Here is a 9,330-nt window from a genome sequence, read left to right on the forward strand (position 1 = left end):
CATCTTATCTCACTATCTAAACTGTACCAAACTTCGTTTGTTTGAATATCACCCTCCGAACCACTCTTATATGCAAACCAAAAAACCAAAACTCTGAGGTGAGTTTCTTTCTAACTGGGGGAGGGGGGGGGTGGAATTGATGCGGGACACTAGTGTGGCAGCTGCATGTAAAGATTCTAGAAGATCTTGTTAAACGGTGAGAAAGTTGTACTCTGCACTGACAACATCCCTTGCTAATGCCTGAATTATTGACGCCAACCTGCCTTTTTAATTGTTTTTATTTTTTCATCTATGATTTACTCTTTAATTGATTGTTTCCTTTTTCAGGTATTTCCTTTTTACCGATTGTCCACTTTTCTTTTGTGATCCTATTATATATTTTGACAAGCATTGTAGAAGAGATTATTAAAAGATTGAATAATAAGGTGGTGATTTACTTTTCAGTTTGTGTTAATTTCGGAAGACAGTTTTTCTAAGGAGTCATCTAGTACATACAGTCTTCAAATGAGAAGTATTTATACAAACTATATAGTTATGCTTAAAAAAATTTAAAATTATAATAGTATCATTTTTAAAATAATATTTTTTCTTTTTATCATCATTTATCAATAAGATTATACACCCAATCCTCCACTCAAGATTACAAATAAAATTTCTCTTTTCTAAGTACTCTTTTTTTTTCCTGCTTCACGTCGTTCCACTACGTTAGATCATGATCATAGCATTGCAAGGCGACAAATAATATTGCTTTTCCTTCAGAATTTTACCAAGAGAAATGCTAGGGAGCCGCTCCCGTTTGATTTGCCTGATTGGTTTTTTATTTTTTTTTGTACTTTTTTATTTTTTTAATTTAGTGATTAAGAAAATAAATTTTTTTTACATCATTTTTTAACATTTTTAAATATTTTTAAAAAAATTAAAAAATTCACAATATTATTAAACAATATTTTCTTAATCACTAAAAAAAAAAAAAAACCAATCGGACAAATCAAATGTTGGGCTCCCTGGCATTTTTCTTTTATCAACAAGTAATATTGGATATAAATTCGTTCCACGGAATATAATTATTATTTAGACAGCGCAGAGATCACAAGAAGAGATCATGATTATTGATTACGAAAGCGAAACATGACATTTAGTACTATATATATATATATATATATATATATATATATATATTCTAGATCAGAACAACCTGAATATTGAGCCTATATATCAGGACCTTGTTTTAGACGACACAAAATCTTTCACCTACGTACCTAGGGATATATAGATCTATCATCTTAATCCCCTTATATATTTATCCCTTTTAATTCGAAACTAGCTTGTCGGGCGTCATCAGAGATTGGAATCCGTGTCGAAGACATGCTTGCCATACCTCCTGGATGTTGAACATGGTCATGCTACCACACTCGTGCACATTCCACCCTTCCAATGCATGCAATATCCCAGCAATACGCCAAGCACTCATCGCTCTTCTTGGCAGCCAATTCTGTTGCATACGTACATATATATATAGATTAATATATACGAAATGTGTCGATCGAACAGGCAAAATAGGTTAAATGGCAATCAATGTCTCTGCATGCATTAGATAATCTTATATGTATTGAAATAAAAAGCATCGATCGATCCAATTAGCAAAGTGCGTCTGTTATAACAGACACTAATTATAATTAATTGCAGCTTACCTCACAAGAGTGCATATTCGCGAAAGATGCGGGGCGATCATTGCCGGTGTGCTGTGGTAGAAACAATCTTTTCGCAGTTTCTTCGGTGGGAACTTAGAAAAAGGAATGAATAATGTTCCTTTCGATGCTTTCAGTTGTTCGTCTTCGGCCCATCCATCTCCCACCAACCATGTCATCTGTACGTAAAAGTACTCGACGTACGTTTGATCAATGTATGTTGATTAATAAATCAAATTTACTGACGTATATGCAGTAGTATTTTACGTAAAAACTTTTTTTGATTTCGAAAGTGGGTTAAAATAAAATGAGTGAAAATGAAATGTAAAATTGTAATAAAATATTATTAGAATATTATTTTTTAATATTGTACGTCAATATTATTTTGATATTTAAAAAGATTAAATTATTTATTATATTTTATATAAGAATTTAATAAAATTGTAATAATTAAATGAGATTAGATGAGTTAAATATCAATCCGGCCCGGGTTAACTACTCTCGCTAGACATAAAGCAATCATGCAATTATATATATACATAAATGGTAGCAAACTTTTACCTTCTGATCAGCATAACCTGTTGATAGGACCAAGTTATAACTTTTTGACTTGGAGGCCGTGAGCCTTTGTTTAAGCTTATCATATTCATCCTCATATAATACTGCCACCTGAGGATATAATTAAGATTATAATAATTAATTATGAAGTTTTTCAAGAACATGAGTAACCCTTCAGTGTACGTCATATTGCTAGATGTAATTCACAATAGACAATGAACAGACAATATCACTACAGACAATATCACTACAAGAAAAATAGACTTTTGTGATTAATTTATTACAACCATAAGACTATTCGTAACTAAAATTAGTTGCAAATAATCATTTTGTTAGAATTAACTGGTCACAAAAATATATTTTTCTTGTAGTGAATTGGAAAGCTTTATAGTATTGTTCTGCTATTTCTTGTTTGAGCAGCTTGGGGCTGGTTTCAGTAGTACTAGTACTGACTCCGCGCGAGAGATAATAAACTGTGATTAATATAATGATCAATTCATGTCCTAATTAGAACTTAATTAATAGCAATTACAACGTCGCACCTGGATTCCATTTTCACATAGAGCTTCGGCAATGGCATAAGCGACCTTAGTAAGATTGCCCCTAAGCATCAATTGGGTTGTTCCCTTTGGAATGCTGTTTAGTACCACAGCCACAGCTAAGCTACTTCCATCCACCAGCTTTATTTTCAACTGAGGGAATTTTTGGATGTAAAGCTCACCATTCGCATTAAGTTCCTCTCCCTGGAAATTTACATACATAAAATCTCAGTACTTTAAGGTGATCAGCATTCGTGGTAGAAACTAATTAAGAAGCTTCTGAGGATAAACTTTTTAAAATGCCGCATAAGGCCATGAGTGATGAGGTTCTAATTTCTTTGAATGGGAGTGGAAACATCAAGTTCTCGATTATACCATGCACTAAAAATTGAAGGTGTAAGGAAGAGGATTGTTATGTCCTCCTCGTGGTGTAAAGTTACGTTGAATTATAGGACCAAAAAACAAATTAAAATAACATGTTAGATAGCTGGATTTACTTGCCTGGTTCTGAAGACCTAGACTTAGCACTTTCACTCCTCTCAGTTCAGCATCTAGTATGGCTTCTTCAATCAAGCTATTGAGGAGCCTGGTAGCCTCTCTTCGGCGTTGTGATGTATACTGCAGATTTTTTAAAACAGGAATTTAAATTAAAAAAACAACCAGCTGAAGTGAATTATACATGATAAAAATAACAGGTATCAATTAATAAAAGTTTCTCACTGATTTTCTTAACGATGATAGGAAATATTCTCAAAATATTTTCATACCCAAATTAAATTTCTTACTTGTTTATGGTATCTTGGTACCACCCAAGAGTGCAATTTGAGGTTTTTGAAGGTGGTCCTCTCCAGAACAAAAGCACGGCCATGGATCCAATTTATAATCACAGACCAAAATAATGTCAATGGCCACAACAACCTCAAGTACCATTGAAACGAGTGGGGCCTGGAGGCCAAGGAGGCAAATCCTAGCCGTAGATGATAGATGGACTCGGGCGTCGTAAGATGCGTTAGATGTACGACATCGGGTGACTCTTCGGGTCTTTTGAGGGAAACTTCATATAGAGCATCCGAGGATTTGTCCATGGTACCATAGACGTAATCATATATAGGCATGAAAAGTGAGTAGTTGGTGCGGAATTTGGTATGATGCAAAGAATGAAACCTGTCGATCGAGTAGTCCAAGCAAAAGTGATGGAGTCAGGACCTAATTTTATATATATATATATATATATATAGTGTGCATGTGTGCATATATATATATATATATATATATAATATGTGATTAAAGTTGATATGGTGAGGTTTTGAGAGAGAGTAATACTTACGAGGGAGTGTACATGAGGTATTTGAGCGGGGGAAAGAGGGAGAAGACCCAATTTGGAATGAGCTCGAAGTTGCAGTGGCCCATGTTGTTCATGAAATCAATATAAAGGATGTAACCAAAACCGGATGCGATAGAGGCTGTTCCGGTGAACGCTGTTGTAAGCAATGGTATTCCAAAAAGCATGAAATATACCGTGTGTTCCGCAAACGGATGAGTGACAGCTGTCATATGCATGGAGCTAGGTAATTAACTAGTTCGATCAAGTTTAGAATTATCAATCATATAGTTGAATATCGATCATATATGCATATATGATAGCTAGCTATACGTGCCAAGATGAATTAATAATAAAGGTCAACTGATCATCATGACTAATAATTAATAAGCTTAGCTTTTGGAGCGAGTACGTTAAGGTAAAAAAAAAAATAGCATATATATATATATATATATATATTCAGTGTCAAGAATTAGTCTATATATATATATATATATATATATATCTTACAGGTAATAGGCTCGGTGACAATGGAGGAATGGTGATGGGAATGGTAACGAGAGTAAAGGTAGTGGTGGTGCAGCATTCTGTGAAACCAGTAGTAGAGGAACTCCACCGGACCAGCATGCAGCAGACACGTGATAGCCACACCCTTTGTTCTCCACACTGGTACCTTATGAATTTGGGTAACGTTCATGTAGCTAATGTAAAATAGAACTCCGGTTAACAATATCTGGTCATCCCTGCAATATATATTAATTCAGAATAATTAAAAAACTAAACAACGTCCCAACATTGATCAGTACTACTACTGCTGCAAGTGATCTGTACGTAAGTACTCTAGTATAAGTTATATATAAGAAGATAAAATTATAAATAGATCGAGTTAACAATAAGTAAAACTTTAAGAGTAATGATATCGCGCACAATCTTTTTTACATTAATCTATTTTATAATCATGTTTTAAAGTGATGGTATTTATGTAAAGTAATATTACTAATTATTTTATAAAAATGACTATTGTTTGTTTAAAATATTATTATATAAATGATTGTAAAAAAGATGTATACCTATCATTTTTCAAACTTTAAACTAATACCGCAAGCTCATGTATTGGATGTGCTAGCTTGTCGCATTGTATCGATAAATATATATATATATATATATATATATATATATATATATATATATATATACGTCTGGATCAAATTCTGCTAGCTAGATAGCTACTATATATATATATATGTTTTGTAGAAAACGTTCCTTAATTAATTAGAGTACAATAATTATCTCAAACTATATAATTGAGAATGTCACGTTAATATGTGACTTAATTTTAGAGGTATAGATAATATAAAATATGATAAGAAAATTCTGATCTACAATTAATGTATAAATTAATGATCCGTAAGATCAATCATTCAATTCACTCATGCATGATGCATCTCCTGGTTCAGAGATGAGAGAGAGAGAGGGAGAGTTTCTACTGACCAGTTGCATTCTCGATCAACCTGCTCGAATTCAATACCTTTATCCACAATCCTATTATTGCCTTTGGCGTTTCGGTGACGAGATAGAGAAATCCATATGAGATTGTGAAGCATCCTCACCAAAAGAAACGGAAATATGAGGAAGTAGAATAAGTCTCTCTCCCTTTCTCCCTTCACTATGAACTGGTATGTGCTATGAACAACCCATGGAGCCAAAATCACGTACTTAATTCACGTACGTACCAGGCCGATGCATGCATGCCAAAAAGAGAGTTGAGAAATTAATAATTATATAAATTAAAAGAGCAAATATATATATATATATATATATATATATATATATATATATAGTTGAGCAACGATTCTAAAGCCTAATAAAAACATTCCACAACATTAACTGCTAGCTAGCAGCTGAAATGCATGTGCTTTATATGAACAACCCCAGTACTATGCATGTAGTCTTGTAGAGCCAAAGATCACCGCATACGTGTACTTCACGTCCACCAGGATGCCTTGACATCATGATCTTCATTAATGAAGTCATGAGGTCGTTATACGTACGTATACAGTGCTTATAATGAACCCGGCCTATGACAGTACGTACCAATGAAAATACATATAATCTTATGACTTCTATTGCATGGAATTTATATATATATATATATATATATATATATATATAATATAGGAGCTAGCTAGCTGCATGTTCAAACTAATTAATTAATATAGATAAGCAACCATTCGATCGATCTAGAACTTAATAAAATACATTCCAGCAAACCCAAATATATATATTTATATATATACACACATATAGTTTTATATTGCAATTAATTCAAACGTACCTTGAATGGGCCAAGAGGCTTCCATGGCCAGTCAGTGAGGATCCCCGGTTTGGTAGCCATATTTAATTATGAGTCACTGTTGGTGCAATTTTTGTGGTGTAATATCTGCATAGACATGTCTTTAGATTTTTTAAACATTTCACAGGATACAATAATAAAGAAATGTTTTAACTATAAAAGATCTCATAAAAAGTAAAATTATAAATTCATCACATGATTTGACGTAATATATTAAATTATAAAATATTTTTATTATATAAAATATTAGATATGACATATCGTTATATAAATTTATGTATTTATTTTTATAAAAAAATTTATGTCTATAACTTTCTCGAAATAATATATATATATATATATATATGAGTGGGGCTACTATGCCGTCCCACTCTTACTACGCCTAGCGTTTTTTTTTTTTTTTCATATTTTTTAATACATTTAAATATTTTTAAAAAATAAAAAATATATCAATACACTTAAAATTATTTTCTTAATCATTAAGTTAAAAAAAATAAAAAAATTTACCAAGCGGTCAAATAGAACGGTAAAGTGTTTATCTGTATATATATATATGATGCTCTTTTGTTGTCGATCAAGTAAGGATGACGCTACAGCTCCCGCTGGAGCTATAGCATGTGTTTTTATATTTTTTCATGTATTTTGTTTTAAATTATTTTTTATATAGATTTTTTTAATATTTTTTATAAAAAAATAAATTTAGAATATCATTAAAAACACTTTCTTAATTAGAAAGTAAAAAAAAAAAATCATTAAAAAATATTTTCTTAGTTACGAAGTAAAATAAAAAATCATAAAAAATGATTTTTTATTTTACTTCATGATTAAGAAAATATTTTTTAATAATATTATAACTTTTTTATTTTTTAAAAATATTTAAAAATATTAAAAAAATTTATATAAAAATAACTTAAAAAAAAAACACATAAAAATATATGTTAGAGCTGCAGCGGGTGCTCCCAGCGGGAAGCCCCAGCGGGAGCTCTAGCATTATTCATCACGTAATTAAGTATATGTACGTAGGGGTCGAACGGCAGTGACGTCTCATGCGCGCTAGCTGCAGTACCGATCGAGTGTCCCAATTTCCACAAAACGACAAGTGGTACTCTAGCTAGCTTTTATTGACGGAAAACACTAGCTCACTCATTTTGACATCTACCGTTGGTTAAAATTTTTTATTTTTTATTTAATGATTAAATAAATAATTTTAAATGTATTGATATATATATTTTTTTATTTTTTAAATACATATAAATATGTTAAAAAAATGTTAAAAAAAAAAAACTTTTTTACACTGGACATATGACCTCCCGTCAAGATGGGGCGGCATAATAGCCGCATCCTTTATTGACTACGCCTTATTAATTAATGTAATTGATTCATAAATATCAGTCCTTTTCTCGACTTATATATATTATATATATATATATGATATATCAACACAGAATATTAATTCAAAGTTACTTTTTTATATTTTGAGCCCAATATTCTAAATTACTAGCAAAAGTTTTGAACTTCATCCGGAACTTTCCAAACTTTTCAATTTGCATGCTTAATTATAATTTAACCGTCCGTTCAAATAAAGTAAAAAAGCGGGTGCATGCACATTAATATATAGTTTATGCATTGGGTTATAAATTAAATGAACCTTCTGATATATAGTTTGGGTGCATTTAATTAATTCGAAAAAAGAATCGGAATTTATATAATAAGCTAACATCATGATGGAATTCCAAAATATCAAAGATTTGGAGAGTACGTAATCAATTAATTAGACATTATAAGAAGGAACATCCTATATATAATATCTCAAAACTAACAGAAAATGAAAAACAGCTTGACCTTGTCACTTGTTGAATATATATATATATGCATGATTTGTATATATATATATATATATATATATATATATATATATCAAATCTTAGAGAATAATGATATTAAAGTAACTAGCTTTTGTTAATTTCATCGTTTTATATAATATGGATCGAGAGAGAGAGAGAGAGAGAGAGAGAGAGAGATGAGAGCTAAGGGCACCTTAAAGCTTCAAAGGGGCGTCCAACTGATCTGCTGGTGAGAGGTCTGGCTTGCATGCAAGTTAATTAGAAGCCATACAATATTCTTCAGTACTACTAACTTCTTTGCCTTGCAATCTGCATCTGTGCATGCAATTAGCTGCCCTTATTTATAGAGAAATATAGATGCGTTATTGTATACAAATGGTACATGTATTCCTTGATTTAATTACTTATATCACTACTTTTCCATATATACTGTCCCGTATTAATTAGAAGCCTACCCAGCAGAGCCGACCTCATATACATCGATCCTTCGGCCTTCCCAACTAGGACGGTGCTACTCCTACAGAGAGTCCACGAAACAACCACCGAATAGGAAAAAAAAAAAAATTGTCTTTTTTCCTTTTTGTTTTTTAACCATTTTTTTAAATTCATTAAATATTGAATTTAAAAAAAATACAATCGTGGCCACCTTCTGTGGTTGAAGTATTTTCTAAATGAAAAAATTTATACAATTTTTTACTATTCACACAATCTCTACTCATTATATTTTTTTAATTTTTATTATTTTTTCTTTTATCAAATATTTAATATATGAATAAAAGAATTGAATTAATTTAAAAAGAATAAATTTAAAAAAAAATATTAAAAAATTAAAAAATATGATGTTTAGAAATCGAAAAGATTGTGCAGCATTAATACATTTATTATTCCCAACCTACTTTGCTTACCCTCATTCATTTGTACGCGTACGACCCATCGCTTTATCTGCACTACGTTCTATTCTTGCGCTTTTGAAATTGCGTCCTGCTAGGTCACCAAGAGTGGTCTCGACAATTTTTATGAGAAGTGT

The 9,330-nt window shown here is 31.3% G+C and overlaps 1 pseudogene; it reads right to left on the reverse strand.

The window, feature by feature from the left end:
* Positions 1-1,241: 1,241 nt before the first annotated feature.
* Positions 1,242-8,651, reverse strand: LOC121239853 (annotated as a pseudogene).
* Between the last annotated feature and the right edge of the window lie 679 nt (positions 8,652-9,330).

The sequence above is a fragment of the Juglans microcarpa x Juglans regia genome, chromosome 7D (assembly GCF_004785595.1).
Source record: "Juglans microcarpa x Juglans regia isolate MS1-56 chromosome 7D, Jm3101_v1.0, whole genome shotgun sequence".
In the NCBI taxonomy this organism is placed as follows: domain Eukaryota; kingdom Viridiplantae; phylum Streptophyta; class Magnoliopsida; order Fagales; family Juglandaceae; genus Juglans; species Juglans microcarpa x Juglans regia.